Source organism: Rattus norvegicus, chromosome 2 (assembly GCF_021556685.1).
Source record: "Rattus norvegicus strain SHRSP/BbbUtx chromosome 2, alternate assembly SHRSP_T2T, whole genome shotgun sequence".
NCBI classification, from domain to species: domain Eukaryota; kingdom Metazoa; phylum Chordata; class Mammalia; order Rodentia; family Muridae; genus Rattus; species Rattus norvegicus.
Window position 1 is genome coordinate 36728666 of NC_141535.1, and position 19597 is coordinate 36748262.

A 19597-nucleotide genomic window follows, 5' to 3' on the forward strand; every position below is an offset into this window, starting at 1 on the left:
CCCCAAACTGGCTGAAGGCAGGGCATGTTTAAAGACAGGTGTTTTGACACATCAACTGGAAGAAAAGAGAGGAGTAATGCAAGGATAATGCAAATCCCAATAACAGGAACGACATCTTATCAAAGTCTTCAATCTGCTGTAACAGAACGTCAAACCTGCTGAGAAAAACACAAAAGGCTCCTGTAAAGCTCTATCTAGAGGATGAAAGAGGAGCTTTTATCCACTGCTCTTCTCAGTGGGAGACAGGAGCAGAGCTGTTTCTGTGGGCATTAAGTCTTCCTCACTACCATGACCTCCTTGCTTTCCATCTAGAAGGCCTCCCACAGCTAAGAAGTCAAAAAAAGGGCAAAAAAAGGAAGACTGCCTGAGACTGTAAGTCCAGTCTCAGGTGAGCCTCAATTCTCATAGTGCCAATTACTATGACTGGAGGCTAAAAATCAAAGATGAGCTAAGAGTAGAGAATACAGTCCACAAGCCATGCCAACTATACTAACATGAGTCATTTACTAAACTCAAACTTGCATATCTAACTCTCTACCAAATGTTCCATTTAATAAAGGTACTAAGACTGCTAGGAGAGAAAGTACCCTGAACAGCTTAGATGTTCAGGAGAGAGAAGCAGGAAGAACTCAGGCTTAAGAGCTGTCTGGGTTACAAAACAAGTACGGGGTCTGGATGTAAGTTAACAGCACTGTCTAAAGTGAATGAATGAATGAATGAATGAATGAATGAATGATCCAAGGACACAGCTTAGAGCACTTGCCTAGAATGTGTGAAGTCTTACATTAATTGCCAGTGCTACTGGAAAGAAAAAAGGGAGGGGAAGGAAGAATCAAAGAGAAGGAAAGAGGAGAGGAAAGAATAAAAGTAATGAATGATTCTGGTTTAGATAGGAGAATATAAACACTAAGAGTAGAAGTGGGATTCTGAAGAGAGTCAGGAGGAAAAGCACTTGCTGCGAAAGCATGAGGACATGAGTTGCGATTCTAGCATCCATGTTAGAAGCCAGGTGGACATGCACACCTTAACACTAGCGCTGAGGGAGGTGGGAACAGGAGGGCCACTGGGGCTTGCTGGCCACCACCTCCGTCCAAACTCAGATGAAGACCAGTCTCAAGGAAATGAGTAAGGCAGAAAATGATAGAAAACACACCTTCCTCTGGTCTCCAGAACAACCCTCCTTCCCACGTCACCCACACAAGGACACACACCATGCTCACAAAAATAGAGGACAGAGAGAAAGGCCAGGAATGTACCTAAGCAGTAGAATGCTTACTCTAGCACTCCCAACACACACAAGCACACAAAGACTTCTGAGGGTGTGAGTGCAAGAAGGGGTAGCATGAATCTTACGGAGTGTGAGCCAGCTTACCATTCCTTGCAAGGTCAAAATGTAGACAATTTCTCAGAACACTCAACAAACACAAAACATACAGAAGAAATGAGAATGGGTATTCATTAGTACAGAGAAAAAAATTTAAATTGCTAGATTCAAACAGTAGTTTGAAAATATGAATAGCTTTTTATAAAAATGTAACATTAAATCTCATTTTCTAATTCATTATTATAAATTCAATATAACTTTGATACTGTATCTTTCAAAGTTAGCATAAATTACTATTTTAACATGCAGACTCAAGAATGCTTCAAAAGAGTCTGAGGATGACAAGTTGAAGGCCAATCAGGATTATTCAAAGAGACTTTTTATTAAAAAAAAATTTTTTTTTCAGAAAATCCTAAATTCAGCCTGGCCTAGTACATATCCCAGCTCTCAAGAGAAACAACCAAAAGTATCATTTGAGGTCAGATGTCCTACATCATAAGACAACAACAGTAAAGTCTAACTAAGGAACGCCAAGATGAATGAACTATTAAACTATTACCTATAGATCTCAAAAGGAGATAAAAAAGAAAAGTGAATTTTCTCCCTAAATATCAAATAACATCTACATAAACAAAAATGCACATTCATTCTTGACAAAAATTTTACTACATTACAAACAAAACTATCTCCTCAGTTAAACTAATTTAACCATCAAATATCACTTCCAAGAATAAAACAAACACTAGAGACATTCTTGATAATTTAAAGAATATTATTACTACAAGAAAGTTGAAAAGACACCCCACAGAACTGGAGTATAGCTTTAAACCATCTATATGACGGTGAACTTGTAACTATATTATAAAGAACTCTTAAAATTCAACAAATTGAAGTCACAAGATGGGCAGAGAGATATATTTCTATTAATAAACTATTTGAAGCATGAGACCCTGGGTTTAATCCTCAACACAACATAAACTGAGCATGGTGGTAACACATCCCTGTGATACTCAGAAGTAGAAATAGGAAGATTATAAATTCAAATTAATCCTTGGCTATATAAGGATATTGACCAGTAGTTAGAACTCCTGACTCAAAGACAGAGACAGACAGAGAGACATGCACAGAAAGAATTTGAACAGGTTTTTCTCCAAAAGTAAACAAAAACCCAGAGCACAGAAAAATGCTAGCATTTTTGTCATTAGGAAAAATACAAATCAAAAACTCCAGTAATTCAACAGTATGCCAGTAGAGGAATTATCAAGACAGAAATAAATGTTACAGGGGATGTGGAGAAACTAGAACTCCTATATATTACAGATGGAAATATTAAAATGGTACAGCCAGTTAGGAAAACAGATTGGCAAATTTAAAACATTAGACATACTGCTGGAAATGGTTGCACACACCTTTACTCCTAGTAAAAGGGAGTGGGGGAGGCAAGTGGATTTCTTCAAGGCCAGCCTGGTCTACATATTGAGTTTCAGCACAACCAGGGTTACAGAGAAACCCTTTCTCGGGAGGAAAAAAACCAAAAAACCAAAAAACCAAAACAGTTGCTATATAACAACACTAAACAAATATTCTCAAAAAAAGAAAAAAAAAACTGTAGTGTGACAGCATTATACAGGAAGCAAAATGTTGAAGCAGACCAAAGATTTATCAATGACCTAAGATAAACCAAACCTCACATCCATTCAGCTATTTTTTCAAAAAGGACTGGTATATGTTATAGCAGGGATAAACCCTGGAGACATCACACTGTGCAAGAAACACATACCAGGCCTCTTTAGAATAGCTTCCTACTTCACAGAGACTTCTCTAAAACAATGTCACCACAAACCCATAGCATGCCTATGCTAAGGCAGAGTATATATAACAAGCACCCAGCTCAATAGAGCGGCCCTTCTCTCAACGCTGTTCTCCCATATGAAGGGTGCTTCCCCATATCCACTGTAACAGCAACATCCCTACACACCAAATAGCTAATCAATCATCTCTCTCCAAAACACGGTAAAACTAAGACAGTATCCGTATAACGAGCAGACCAGAATCAAAAGCTCCCATTAATGAAAAATTAATTCCTAATAACTTTCTAATTATTTGTTCCAATTTCTTTCTGAAACTAACAATTTAGTCCTTGAGTGCCCACAAGGCCAATTATATCCTTCATATAATCTTATTTTTCTAGTCTCTACTTCATATAAAGGGTCAGTCATATTGACAGTTTTATACCAAAGATTCTGAATTCAAAATTTAGAAAAAGATTCAAATACATGAAAAAATCTAATATAAATATTCTCAGTTACTTTGTAAATCACTATCTCTATCTTTCCATCCACACTGAAGGACTCAACATCATAAATTTTATACCAGAACCCAAGTAAACACAAAGTGGGCGTAGCAGCAGAAAGTACAGACAGGAGGTCTCTGGGGAGAGCTGGCTATCAAGACAAGCCTTATTATAAAGCTCAATGAGGAAGGTGGGAAATGATCTTTAAAACTAAAGATGTCGACCTTGGACCTCAACATAACATGCACCTACGTGCACTCACACATACACATGAATGTATATACATGTATATATTCCACACAAACATGCAAAACAAAATCAGTAAAGGAGTTAGGGAGCAGGCGTAGCAGTTAAAGAGCGCAATCATAAAAACCAGAGCTTAGAGTCTATCATCTACTTATCAAGTGGGTACTCCCTGATGCCTGTCACTCCAGCTCTGGGGTGCAAAACAATAACATGAGAATTACTGTGGCTTTTTGGCTTCCATTTTAGCCTAGAAAACATGAGCTCTAGGTTCAGGGAGAGACCCTGCTTCAAAGGAACAGGCAGAGAGTGATAGTGATTTTTAAACTAAAATGGAGAACAACAGAGGAAGTTATCTAAATCAACCTCTGCCTTCTCTGTGCATCACAGGGTACACTCCTGGACACATGCATATATCACATGTGTGTCACAACATAAAAGCAAATGCTTTATCCTGTCCTTTATCAAATCATAGTAATTTTAATATTGATACATCCCAATAAATTAGTTTCACAATCTTCTAAATTTTTTTAACTTATATATTTTCTTTCTCCTGGCTCCCTCCCAGCAGCACATGTGTGCAGGCAAACAAAAAGAATATAATATGCTATTTGAATGGTAAATAATGTTTATGTAAAATTGTATTTAGTAACAAAATTTTGAAGCAGGTATATTTGATTTTATTTATAAATGATTTGCATTTTGGCTGGAACTCTTTTTAAAAGATAGATTAAATAGTTATGTAGCAAATAAGAAATCTCTTATTATTCAAGTCAAGAAGTAACATTTCAGTATTATTTATCTTCTTAAACTCAGTATGAATTGTTTGTGAAGAAAATTGTAGACTCTGGTGAAAATTTTTATACTAGAGATTGAGAGAATAGCTCAGGAGTGAAGCACTTACCTAGAATACATGTGCCCTAGTTAAATAAGTTAATATAAGTTCTTAAAATAGGGGGGAAATAAAGTACAAAATCTAAAATTATGATTATGAAACAACTTTATTTAAAAATGCTTACATATAGATATACCTTCATGTTTTATGCTGTATTAGTTATGGAAATTTAAGCAGAATCAAAGTATACAAAGAGTACTGTTGACTCTGTCATATTGCTACGCTACTATTTGCTTTAAGTTGTCCACGTACAAATTACCTACAACAGAAACACATCTATAGTATAGTTGGCCCAGAGAGTGGAGCTATTAGGAGGTGTGGCTTTGTTGGAGTGGGTGTGACCTTGTTGGAGGAAGGGGGTTACTGTGTGGGTAGACAATGAGACCCTACTCCTGATCACATGAGATCCAGTCTTCTCCTAGCAGCCTTCAGATGAAGATGCAGAGCTCTCAGCTCCTCCTACACCATGCTTGCCTGGATGTTCCCACCATAATGATAATGGACTGAACTGAACCTCTGAGACTAAGCCAGCCCAAATTAAATGTTGTCCTTAAAAGAGCTGCCTAGGTGTCTCTTCACAGCAATGTAAACCCTAAGACACTGGTCAAATGCTAGATCATTAGTTTTCTGCAACACAATTTAAAAAAAAATTGACATTCAAAGTGACCTCACTACTGATGATCTGCATTGCCTCTCCTGATACCAAAAAATTCAGAGTACCACATTGGCTGGTTGTTCTCAAAACTGACAGATGTCCCTTGGTTTCATGGTTAAACAGCACTTGCTGCTCTTCATAGGACCAGATTTCAGTTCCCAGCACTGTCATCTGGTTGCTTACAACTCCAGTCCAAGGAATCAGACACACTCTTCTAGACTGTACGTACACCTCTACACCAGTGACTCTCAACCTGTGATCACACAACACCTTTGGGGGAGAACAACCTTTTCACAGGGATCCCTAAGACCATCTGAAAACACAGATATTTACATTATAATTCATAACAGCAAAATTAGTTATAAAGTAGCAATAAAAGTATATGGTTGGGGTCACCACAACATGAGGAACTGTATAAAGGGTTACAGGATTAGAAAGATTGAGGACCGCTCTATAGAGACCCACAGACAGACAGACAGACACACACCCTCCCCAGCAAAGACACCTAAAATGCATCTTCACATATTATCTAACTCAAATGGAGAAGTACAATTCCTTACAGAATAAGGAACTGACACAGTAAAACACCACATCTGACAGGAGTTCTCACAGATATAATAAATTGTAAATGGAGTGATATCGTGTAATTGGGAGTCAATCCCACATAACTTTAAACATCCTTTAGTCATAAATCTGGGAAAACACAAATATGTGTATTTGGAATGGCTAGATTGTTTTGCTTTTTTCAAAATATTTTATAATTGTTAAAACATCTTTAAACATCTAATAAATTATGGAATATCAAGACTTTGTTTTAAAATTTATCAAGCACTTTTTGTCATCAAATCTTGGCACAAACAGCAATGTCTCTTCTAATTGTAGCTTATTTGGCAATACAACATTCCTGTGTCAATCTACACGTGTAACAGGTGCATTCATGATGGCACCATCCAAAGGCAAGGTGTATCTGTAACCAATGATCTCTTACTTACTAGTGAACTCACAGTTCTTAATTATAATACCGTAATCAGACTCCATGAATAAGCAAACACCCTAAACAAGTTAAATCAGAATCTCTGGCAGGCAGGATCTAAATGTGCATATTACTGTCTGTTAGTAAAATTCTTATTATATTCATGTATTGTGGATGAACACGTCATATCACACAGATGTCAGAGAAAAACTTGCAGGAATAAAATTCATGTTGTAAGGATTGGTAGCAAATGCTTTATCTTCTGAGTCATTTCACCTGCTCTGTTTTCTTATTGGTTTTTGTTGTTTGTTTTCGGCAAAGTTTCATACAATGAAATGAACACATCTTAGAGTATATACTGGGGTTTCGGGACATTTTCACTACCAAAAATTCCCTTATATCCTTCATCCAGTTAATGCCCCTACTATCCAGAAGCAATAAAGTCATACCCAACACTAGAGCTGAGTTTTACATTTCATAGTAAATAGACTCATACAATATATACTCTTTTGTGTCTGGCTTCTTTCATTAAACAATGTTTATGAGATTCATCTGTGTTTCGTCAATAATTCACTCTAAGTGCAGAGTGGCATCTGCTCTACTCTTTTAACTAATCCCTTCTATAATTAATCAACACCGGAATCGGTGTCGTTGAGGACTATACATATTTTGAAGGCGAGTGTTTATTCTCTTGCACAGACGGAAGTGGAACTGCAAAGGTATAAATTCCATTTTAAAAGGAGTGAGCTTTGATTTTTTTTCAACTTCTCCACAGAATACTAATATGCATCTTTAAAATATTCAATGACAGCCTGGCGGTGGTGGTGGTGCACACCTTAATTCCAGCACTCAAGGAGGCAGAAGCAGGCAGATCTCTGTGAGTTCAAGGTCAGCCTGGTCTATATAGAGTAAGTTCCAAGACAACCAGGGCTACACAGAGAAATCCTATCTTGAAACACCCCCCTACTCCATCCCCAACCCCCCCAAAAAAACACTTAATGATATTTTCTAACAAAATCTAACAAGATCATGGCAAACAATATGGTTATAACAATAGTATTGTTATCTATTGTTTGTTCTAGTTAGTAGAAAAATAGGTCACCCCCTCCCTTTTCAATCCTTGTATATAGTTTGGAACATTAAAGTACCTATGATTTTTCACTTCAAATAAAGTATATTAATTAATTTTCCATTGCTATCAAATAAGACTGGTACTTTTTAATGAAAAGTAGCTTAGTTAGCTCAAAGGAAGAATTGTCTTGCGTGTGTGTGTGTGTGTGTGTGTGTGTGTGTGTGTGTTTGTAAAACAGAGACCAATAGACGGACAGATGGACGGACAGATGCAGAGAGAGACAGAGACCCACCATGTAGCTGAGCAGAGACAAGAAGTTCACTGTGTAGTTCAGATAGTCTCAAACTTTCGATACTCCTGTCTTAACCTCTAGAATGTTGAGATTATAGGAATATACTACTAAATATAGCTCAGCTCAGTTTTGAATGTTAAAATCCAAGTGACAAAATATACTTAAGTAGAAGAGACATAAATAAATGTAGACTCACAACTACAAACTATATCTATGGAGATGTGTTATCCAAACTTTATAACAGGAAAATCATTACAAGGTATAGAACATATATTAATTCACATAGCCAAGATGAAATCTCCACTTACTAGTATGGCAAAATACCTCAGCAAGTAAAAGCACTTGAGGCCAAGCATGATGAATTGAGTTCAAGCCCCAGAACCTACAGGGTCAAAGTAGAAAACCCATTACCCACTGGTATCCTTTGACCGTCGGTGCTTTTATAACCACACACATATGTGAAAAAACAATGTAATAAAAATACTTCACTAAACAGGCTGAGGACATGATAGCTCAGGGAAGTGCAACCCTGCAGCAAAAGGATCTGAGTTAGATCCCCAGAACCCATATTAGAAAGTCAGGCATGGTAGCACATGCTCCTAGCAATGGGGAAGTAGACAGGAGGATCCCTAGAGTTTGCTGGCCAGCCATATCAAAGAGCCACAGGTCTCAGCAAGATACCTTCTCTCAGCAAATTGGACAACAGCTTGGGCTACATGGACAGCCTGTTTCAAAAGAAATAAAAATGGACCCTGAAACATTACATAGATCAAACAAATTTTAAAGGGCTAAACTAACATTTAATTGTCTCTTTTTGCTAAGATGCTTACATTTTTAGATTAATGATAGAAGCCTTCTTTGCTATGTCATAGTTTCTTTTACATAAGTAGTTAAGTGGTCCTATGGGTAAGGGGATTACAAAAGTATGGTAATGAGCTGGGCAAACCTCTATGAAAAAAATATCTATAATGTGTCCAAAGATTTTTCATAGTATCTTTTTTATTTTTTAAGAAAAAAAAGGTAAAAACAATGAAAATCTGAGTTGTCAAAATCTGGAGGATACTTTTAAGACATTGAATGAAATGCTTCCACAAAACTGGCAATTGTAATTCTTCAATACACTAATGTACAATATCACTAAGGTAAATGGAATAAAAAGAACACAGAACCTCACGGCAAACTCTATGTGAACATACAAGTATTTCAAAATAAAAAACTTAACTGAGAATCTGAAACAAAGCATTTTTATAAATAGAGAAAACTCCTACCAACATAACTTCTTCCTTTCCCACACCACATTTAAACTCCAGGCCCTGCCTGGTGAGGCCAGCTAATCTTCCATTCTACCAAAAGCTATTTCCAGATTTAATACAATCCCAATCAAGATCTCCATCTCTCAAAAATGAAAAGGGAGACATAACAACAGAAACTGAAGGAATTAAAAAAATCATCAGATCCTACAAAAGCCTATACTGAACAAAACTGAAAAATCTGGAGGAAATGGACAATTTTCTAGACAGATACAAGGTATCAAAGTAAATCAGGATCAGATAAACCATCTAAAAAAATCCTGTAACTCCAAAATAAATTAAAGCAGTCATTAAAAGTTTCCTAACCAAAAAAAGCCCAGAACCTGATGAGTTTAGTGCCGAATTATATCACACATTCATACAAGACCTCATACCAACACTGCCCAAACTATTCCACAAAATAGAAACAGAAGGAACAATACCCAATTCCTTCTATGAAGCCACAATTATAATTATACCTAAACCACACGAAGATCCCACAAAGAGAACTTCAAACCAATTTCTCTTATGAATATTGATACAAAATTACTCAATAAAATTCTCACAAACCAAATCCAAGACCACATCAAAATGATCATCCATCATGATTAAGTAGGCTTCATCCCAGGGATGCAGGGACGGTTCAATATATGGAAATCCATCAACATAATCCACTATGTAAACAAACTCAAAAAACCACATGATCATCTCATTAGATGCTGAGAAAACATTTGACAAAATTCAACACCCCTTTATCGTAATGTCTTGGAAAGATCAGGAATTCAAGGCCCATACCTAATTATAGTAAAAGCAATATACAGCAAACCAGTAGCTAACATTAAACTAAATGCAGAGAAATGAAGCAATCCCACTAAAATCAGGGAGTAGACAAGGCTGCCCACTCTCTCCCTACTTACTCCATACAGTACTCAAAGTTCTAGCCAGAGCAATCAGACAGCGAAAGGAGGTCAAAGGGATACAAATTGGAAAGGAAGAAGTCAAAATATCACTCTTTGCAGATGATATAATAGTATACTTAAGTGACCCCAAATTTTCCACCAGAGAATTAGTAAGCCTGATAAACACCTTCAGCAAAGTGGCTGGATATAAAATTAACTCAAACAAATCAGTAGCCTTCCTCTTCTCAAAGGACAAACAGGCTAAGAAGGAAATTAGGGAAATAGCACCCCTCACAATAGTCCCAAATAATATAAAAATACCTTGGTGTGACTCTAACCAAGCAAGTGAAAGATCTGTATGACAAGAACTTCAAGTCTCTGAAGAAAGAAATTGAGGAAGACCTCAGATGATGGAAAGACCTCCCATGCTCATGGATTGGCAGGATTAATATAGTAAAAATGGCCATCTTGACAAAAGCAATCTACAGATTTAATGCAATCCCCATCAAAATTCCAACTCAATTTTTCACAGAGATAGAAAGAACAATTTGCAAATTCATTTGGAACAACAAAAAAACCCAGGATAGCGAAAACTATCCCCAACAATAAATGAACTTCTGGGGTAATCCCTATCCCTGACTTCAAGCAGTATTACAGAGCAATAGTGATAAAAACTGCATGGTATTGGTACAGAGACAGACAGATAGACCAATGGAACAGAACTGAAGACCCAGAAATGAACCCACACACCTATGGTCACTTCATCTTTGACAAAGGAGCTAAAACCATCCAATGGAAAACAGACAGCATTTTCAACAAATGGAGCTGGTTGAACTGAAAGTCAGCATGTAGAAGAATGCAAATCGATCCATTCTTATCTCCTTGTACAAAGATCAAGTCCAAGTGGATCAAGGACCACCACATCAAACCAGATACACTCAAACTAATAGAAGAGAAAGTGGGGAAGAGCCTGGAACACATGGGCACAGGGAGAAATTTCCTGAACAGAACATCAGTATCTTATGCTCTAAGATCAAGAATCGACAAATGGGACCTCATAAAATTGCAAAGATTTTGTAAGGCAAAGAACACTGTCCTTAGGACAAAATGGCAACCAACAGAATGGGAAAAGATCTTTACCAATCCTACATCCCATAGAGAGCTACTAACCAATATATACAAAGAACTCAAGAAGTTAGACTCCAGAGAATCAAATAACTCATTAAAAAATGGAGTACAGGGGGCTGGAGAGATGGCTCAGTGGTTAAGAGCACTGGCTGCTCTTCCAGAGGTCCTGAGTTCAAATCCCAGCAACCACATGGTGGCTCACAACCATCTGTAATGGGATCTGATGCCCTCTTCTGGTGTGTCTGAAGACAGCTACAGGGTACTTATATATAATAAATAAATATTTTTTAAAAATACATTTTAGTGGGGCTGGGGATTTAGCTCAGTGGTAGAGCGCTTACCTAGGAAGCGCAAGGCCCTGGGTTCGGTCCCCAGCTCCGAAAAAAAGAACCAAAAAAAAAAAATACATTTTAAAAAAAATGGAGTACAGAGCTAAACAAAGAATTCTCAACTAAGGAATATCGAATAGCCAAGAAGCACCTAAAGAAATGTTCAACATCCTTAGTCATCAGGGAAATGCAAATCAAAACAACCCTGAGATTCCACCTCACACCAGTGAGAATGGCTAAGATCAAAAACTCAGGTGACAGCAGATGCTGGCAAGGATGTAGAGAAAGAGGAACACTCCTCCATTGTTGGTGAGATTGCAGACTGGTAAAACCATTCTGGGAATCAGTCTGGAGGTTCCTCAGAAAATTGGACTTGGACTACCTGAGGACCCAGTTATACCACTCCTGGGCATATACCTAAAAGATGCTCCAACATATAACAAGGACACATGCTCCACTATATTCCCAGATGTCCTTCAACAGAGAAATGGATACAGAGAATGTGTTACATTTATACAAGAGAGTACTACTCAGCTATTAAAAACAATGACTTCATGAAATTCTTGGCAAAATGGATGGAACTAGAAAATCTCATTCTGAATGAAGTATCCCAGTCACAAAAGAACACACATGGTATGCACTCTCTGATAGGCGGATATTTAGTCCAAAAGCTGGGAATGTCTAAGAAAAAATTCATAGATCGTATAAAGCTCAAGAAGAAGTAAGACCAAAATGTGAATGTTTCACTCCTTCTTAAAAAGGGAGAACAAAATACTCATGGGAAGAAATACAGGGATAAAGAGTAGACCAAGGACTGAAGAAAAGGCCATCCAGAGACTTCCCCACCTGGGGATTCATCCCATATGTAGCCACCAAACCCAATCACTATTTTGATGCCAAGAAGTGCTTGCTGGCAGAAACCTGATATGGATGTCTCCTCAGAGGCTCTGCCAGAGTCTTACTGATACAGATGAGGATGCTTGCAGCTAACCATTGGACTAAGCACAGGGACCCCAATGGAGCAGTTAGAGAAAAGACTGAAGGGGTTTGCAACCCCATAGGAAGAACAACAATATCAATCAACCAGACCCCACCAGAGCTTACAGGGACTAAACCACCAACCAATGAGTACACATGGAGGGACCCATGGCTCCAGCTCCATATGTAGCAGAGGATGGCATTTTCCAGCATCAGTGGTAGGAAAAACCCTTGGTCCTGTGAAGGCTCATTTCCCCAATGTAGGGGAATGGCAGGGTGTTGGGTGGATGGCAGTGGGAGCATCCTCATAGAAGCACGGGGAGGGGGTATGGGAGAGGAGGGAAAGGGGATAACATTTGAAATGTAATTACAAGAAAATAAAATTAAAAAAAGATCTCAATCCCATTCTTCACAAAAATAAAAAAGACTATCTGAAATTCATATGTAATCAATCATAAGACCCTAGATAACCAAAGTAATCCTGAACAAAATCATCAATGTTGGACAGATCACCATCCCAGACCTCAATCTATACGAGAACCATAGTACTAATAACAGTATGGTCCTGACATAACACACAACAGACCAAAGGAAAAACATTTCAATTTTACAGATACGAATTGCCAAATGTTTATTTCTTCAAAACTACAGGGAGAGGGGTAAGGTGGAGGAGAGAGATGGGGTGAGGAACTCTTAGAGGGGTACTGGGAAATGGGGGCAACATTTGGAATGTAAGTAAATAAAACTTTTTTTTTTGGTTCTTTTTTTCGGAGCTGGGGACCGAACCCAGGGCCTTGCGCTTCCTAGGTAAGCGCTCTACCACTGAGCTAAATCCCCAGCCCCAATAAAACTTTTTAAAACTACAAGTAACTTTCATATATAAGATTCAGTAAAATTCAACTGGATCGCAGGTAAAAATAACTGTCTTATAACAAGAGTATTATCATTCCTTACTCCCACCTCTAACATTAATGCTGCAATTCCTTTCATTTAATATACATCACCAAATCCACTATTGATATTTTTAGCAATAATGATAGAACAAAGTCATTACACATTTGTCAGAATCCACAGGACAACATAAAGAGCAAAGGTGAACATGAACAATGGACTTTGGTTAGTAACAATGTATTGTATTAGCTTAATTGCAAGGAATGTGTCCCATGAATACAAGGTGTTAATAACCTAGGAAATAAAAAGATAGCATAGGGGTTGGGGATTTAGCTCAGTGGTAGAGCACTTGCCTAGCAAGCGCAAGGCCCTGGGTTCAGTTCCCAGCTCCGAAAAAAAAGAAAAGAGGAAAAAAAAAAAAGGTAGCATGGTACTTAACCTAATGGCAATTGTGTGCAATCCTGATACTACACAAAGAACTCACATATACTTGGAAAAACAAAAATCTGAAATCATGTTGCAGAACTGCATGCATACTGCTTTAAAATAAACTTCTCTATGAAATTTACTGGCTCAAATATTAATACTAATACTTCTTGTAAATTGAACTGTATTCCAGTTATTTTTAAAGTTTAAAAGTTATATGATAAACTGGCATTCACTAAAAAGGAAAAAAATTATTAGTCCATAATTTCCTGACTTAAGTAAACCCAATTTTTTTTCTCTAATACTTATTTAAATCTTTAGGGATTAGTACTATGCTAAGGAAATCAGATTTGTCAAACACACTTTAAAAAAAAAATACTAATGTAAGAATGGATGCAACAGGGGCTGGGGATTTAGCTCAGTGGTAGAGCGCTTACCTAGGAAGCGCAAAGCCCTGGGTTCGGTCCCCAGCTCAAAAACAAAAACAAAAACAAAACAAAAAAAAAGAATGGATGCAACAGAGTTAGAAAAACTAGATTTATATTTCTAATCTCACTTAATGTTACTGACAAGCTAAAATTCCTTCAGAATTACGCTTCCTGCATTGAGCTCAGTTTCTTTTTGTTAATCAAAATAAAAAGGAGAAGGCTTATTCAAGCTAGACTATTTCCAAGTCAGTAATGATGAATCAGGAAAATACGACAGCCTAAGAAACATGCCTTTTTTTTTTTTTTTTTTTTTTACAAATTATCTAAGAAATACACTAGGAAAAAGTTAACATTATGATCAACAAAACATGTAAATTAACAGAATTTAACTCTAAAGTATAACTAATTAACCAAGGACCTTTGGGAAGCTCTAAGTAAATTACATTAAGAAGTGGCATTTATATAAAGATCAAGTAAATGACTGAAATAACTGTCATTTGATGATTTAGTGAATTACTAAGGAGTTCAAGAAAAATGTTTATAGACCTTTGCATGGTTTTTTTGTTTTGTTTTTAAGACCGTAAGAATCATGCAGAAACAATGTTCAAGAAGTTCTTCTCAGATGACTGAAGATTTCTTCAAACCCAAAGAAAGAGATAGAAGGGACTAACTATTATCAATCTAAGAATCTTTGTTTCTCAATAAATATTTACAGTTTAGTAAGTTTCCTTCTGCTCCTTCTCCCTTTCATGGCTGACAATGCTAGAGACAGTAAGTGTGAAATGGTACGTTAGCCCTTAGGCAACAATAAAAACTTCCTGAGGGTGAGGTGGGGGTGGAGACACACAGCCTCAGTTGATAGAGCCCTTGCCTTGAATACATGTTGCTCCAGATTTGATACTTAGCACAGCAAAATAAGCAAGTAAGTAAATAACTAAAAAAGTAAGTAAATAAAGCAAGCAAACAAGCTTCAGGAGGAACTAAGGAATATTAGTTAAACACATGGCCAGGACTGTAGAACAATCAATGAAGAATCTCGGTCTGTCTCAACTACCCAATGAAACTGGCCCCTCCCCGATACACACAAAGAACACTGTGTGATGAGATAACAACTGTTGTTAGCCTGCGTATTAAATTAAATCATAAAACATTATGATAGTTTAATTTATGATTCAATTAAAAATAGAAAAACTATTACTAAATTTTATAAGCATATACCTTGAAAGTAAAAGCATATCAACTAAAATTCTATTTGAAAGTTTTTGTGTTTATACCGGACATGAACCCAAGGTTTCTTGCACTCTAAGCAAGCAATCTAGCTTTTTTTTTTTTTTTAAGTCTTCAGTGTTTCTGTGAATAACAAGCATGAAAGTTGCCCTTTATTTCAGGAGCCAGGTAAATGCTTGTCTAACATACATGGGCCCTGGGTTCAATTCCCAGTACTGAAAAAAAAAAAAAAAGGGCAAGCAAGAAAGACAAAACAGATAATACTAGAAACAATTTCAATAACTAAGATAAGAATGATGATAAAAATATACTATAGATGACTACTAAGGGGTGGCAGGTAGCACTTGCTGCAAAACCAGAGCCCACACAGCAGGATGGAAGCAATCAACACCTATAAGTTGTCCTCTGACCTCCAAATGCTCAATGGTATTTATATGTTGACAGACACAGACAGGTAGCACACAGACAGACAGACAGACAGACAGACAGACAGACAGACGCACAAATGGCACTCGCGCACACACACACACACATTCTCCCTCCCCTTCCCTGTCTCTATGTATCTCTGTCTCCCTTGCACTCACACCTCTCACGCCCTCAGCCCCCCCACACAAAATAACAGTAGTAAAATTTATAAGTAAAGATAAAGAACAAAGTTTGCTTGCTTGATCTTTTCCTTGAAAAAAAAAAAGATAACTATTAAGGACTCTGGTTTAGAAATGGCCTTCTCTTACCTACGACATACCAAACAGTATCTGCTATCTATGAGCCCCTTGTAACACACAGTACCAAAACAATAACCACACTTCATGGAGGTCCCAAAGACCACAGGACAGCTAATCCATGAGAAACTTTCAAGATGCTTGCCTGGCCTTTCCTTCAAGCCTAGAAGTGGATTTAACCACATAATGATTAAATAATGTCCAAAATCTCCAAGGACAGTAAACACTGACCTATTAATTCTAGGGTAGATAACACTTTGATGGGAGTGGGAGGGATTCATTTTTAGATTGCAGGTTTCTTACACAGGTTCCAATGCAAAACCTCTACCCCAGGGTTTAAAACTGACCTATGGTTTGAAAATCAAGGGTATCCTTACAGGTAGATGTAAAGCTCTGAACTTTGGAATGATATAAACAACAGAATTCCAACATAGCAGAAGGATCTAGGGAGAGAGTCTCCATGAGTGAGAGTACTTGCTCCACAATTGTGTTCCTATCTTCGGAATTGGAGATTAGAGCCAGTCAGGTACCACAAGCTCCCTAGCCAGCCAGCCTGGCCAAGAAGGGGTTGGGGATTTAGCTCAGTGGTAGAGCGCTTGCCTAGGAAGCCCAAGGCCCTGGGTTCGGTCCCCAGCTCAGAAAAAAAGAACCAAAAAAAAAAGAGACTGAGCTACAGAGTTCATTCAAGACTAGCCTGAGCAACTGAAAAGACTAGAAATACATGTCAATGGTAGAGACCCAAGTCCTATCCCCAGTAAAGAAAAAAAAAAAAATTCAAAAGCCTGGCATCTTTAATCCCAGCACTCAAGAGGCAAGAGGGGTGGATCTCTGATCTGAGTTAGAAGCCAGCCTGGTCAACAGAGCAAGTTCCAGGACAGCCAGGGCTACACAGTAAGGTCCAGTTCTCAAAAAACAAAAACAAAAACGTTTTAAATAACTTATAACCCTGTTTGTATAGATTAGAATTAGTGTTACTGTAAACTCATAGTTTTCCTCACATAGATATCAATACAAATATGTGTTCATAAAAAGACTCCCTGGAAGACCTAAGGCAGTACCCTAGAGAAATAAATACAAGTACCCAGGCACTGCTTCCTAACTACCATTTTCCTCTTAAAATAACCAAGAAGGGTCTAGAGAGGTCTCAGTGATTAAAAGCACTTGCCATACAAATTGTACATGAGGGCTGGAGTTCAGATCCCAGTACCCACATAACAAGTCAGGTATCCTGCACAAGCCTGAAACCTGTCAGCCCATCCCAGTAGGTGGAGGGAGGATGACTGAAGCTTGCTGGATTCCAGTCTAGAAGAAAAAAGAAACAAGAGCTTCAGGTGCAGAGTAGAATCCCAATCAAGGATATCTTCTGGCCTCTGCACCTGTACAAGCAAGCACTCCTACACACAGACTATCTTTAAAATAATAACCAAGATAGTCGCAGATTTGTTTAGAACATGCAAAAAGCATAGTTATATTCTAAAATTAATTTTCAAAAGCCAAGTGGAAGAAGTCCTCACTAGCTAAACAGTAACAAGAGGACTGAGAGCACAGCTTGGTGGGAGTGGACTAGCCTGCCATGCTCAATCACCAGCCCTACCTTAAAATAATGAGCATAAAAATGAATGAAAATGAGTTTTAACTCTGTGAATTGGAACTTAGACTCTAAGTAAATGTAAGTAAATTAAAAATATAATGAAAAAATTTTTTACATGTTTCAAAACACCTATCTTCAAAATACCCTGAAAAAGCTGAGCAGTGGTGTCGCATGCCTTTCCTTAACCCCAGCACTTGGGAAGAAGAGGCAGGAAGACCTCTGAGTTCAAGGCTATCCTGGTCTACAGCACGGAGTTCCATGACAGCCAGGGCTGTTAACAAAGGGAATCCCTGTCTCAAAAAGCCACAACACCAAAAACAAAAACAAACAAAAAACTTGAAAGAAGAAGTTTGGCAGTCAGAACCTTTGCCGCTTAAAGCGAGTATCAGTAGTAAACAAACCACAATTGCCTGGTCCCTGGTAAGATGCCACCAGGACTCAAAATGCCTCATGAAGATGCTAAGAGCTAATCCTAAAACTCTAATATGAAATATAGGAAATAAATATGAAAAACATCAGACAAGTGAAAATGATGGAATGTTCACCAAGGCAATGAAGCTTGTAGTTTTCAAACATGTCAGTGCCTTGAAAGACAGGCACTGTTCCAGATGCAGGAGTAGGAGGACGACTGCTGTAACACATGAAGACAACTGACAGGCCTTAGCAGGCAGTGTTAGAGTCTACCTGATAGCCTCCATGTGGCTATGTGAAAGAGCTTTCTTTACAAGAAGAACGTTTCTTTACATGGAAGTGTTTCAGAGTGATAAGGCATTTTATGTCTTGTCACCGCCTCAAAACTTAACACAAAGACTAGGGATATAATCCAGGTGAAAAGGATATTTGTTGAACTTCCTCAAAGCCCTGGATTTGATTCCTGAGGACAAACAATGACGTGTGCCTGTAAGCACAGCACTCAGGAGATGGAGACGGGGATCAAACAGGAGGACAGAGTCATCTTTAGCTACCAAGTGAGTTTGAGGTCAGTCTCTCACACACACACTCAGAAAACAAACCTCAAACAAGAGAAAATGTTCAAAAAGTCTGTAGCCATTTTAAAATCCTGGGAAGAGTATCTATCTACAGAGTAATCTGAGACTACTAAGGATTGGGGAGGGAAGGTGACACCAAATGAAATCCAAGAGTCCTGTCTATCCAGTTCTGTGGCCTAAAGTCAGCCATAGTCTAAAACTATTTGATAGAAAATTCCAGAAATAACCAATTCTAAAGTAAAAGCTCATACTATCCCTTTATACAGTGCATCTCCACTGTGTACACACCCTACCTATCAGTCACTTCATAGCCATCTAGGGTATCAAATACACGGCAGAGATACTTCAAATGTAAATAGGCTAGTTAAAAAAAAAAAAACCCACCAACCATTTCCTTTTCAGTAAAAAGGTACAAGTTCTCAATAATAAATGTACTAAAGTCAACATTAAGAATCCATTTCATGGCCAGGTGTAGTAGTACACAGCTATAATCCCAATCACTTTGAAAGCAGAAGCAGGGGAATCAGAAGTTCAAGGCCAACCTCAGCTACACAGTACGCTACACAGTACATTCAGTTAGCCTCAGCTACATAGCACTGTCTCCAAGTCAATAACAAGCAATGTTCCTTCTATCTATTAAATTGGAAAGATAGTTATACTTGTTTTGTTATTCCACCTTAAACAACGAAGGTTACCTGGTAGATTACCTGCCTAGCAGTAGAAGTCCCCAAAGCCAGTATTTACCACTTAAAAAAATTAAAATAAAAAAAAAGTTACAACCACACTACATGGCAAGTGCTTAGTTAAGACGGAAAAGGCATGAACTGGAGAGATGGCTCAGTGGTTAAGAGCACTGACTGCTCTTCCAGAGGTCCTGAGTTCAAATCCCAGCAACCACATGGTGGCTCACAACCATTTGTAATGGGATCTGATTCCCTCTTCTGGTGTGTCTG

General features: G+C 37.9%; 1 protein-coding gene across 41 annotated transcripts in view; it reads right to left on the reverse strand.

Moving 5' to 3' along the window:
• The window catches only part of Erbin (erbb2 interacting protein), a 101742-nt gene that overhangs the window by 75285 nt on the left and 6860 nt on the right, over positions 1 to 19597 (reverse strand). For 8 of the 41 annotated variants that reach the window (XM_087628291.1, XM_087628303.1, XM_087628250.1 and 5 more), the window contains exon 1: positions 8056 to 8124. The gene's annotated coding sequence lies outside the window, so the exon portion shown is untranslated. 41 annotated transcript variants of the gene reach the window in all.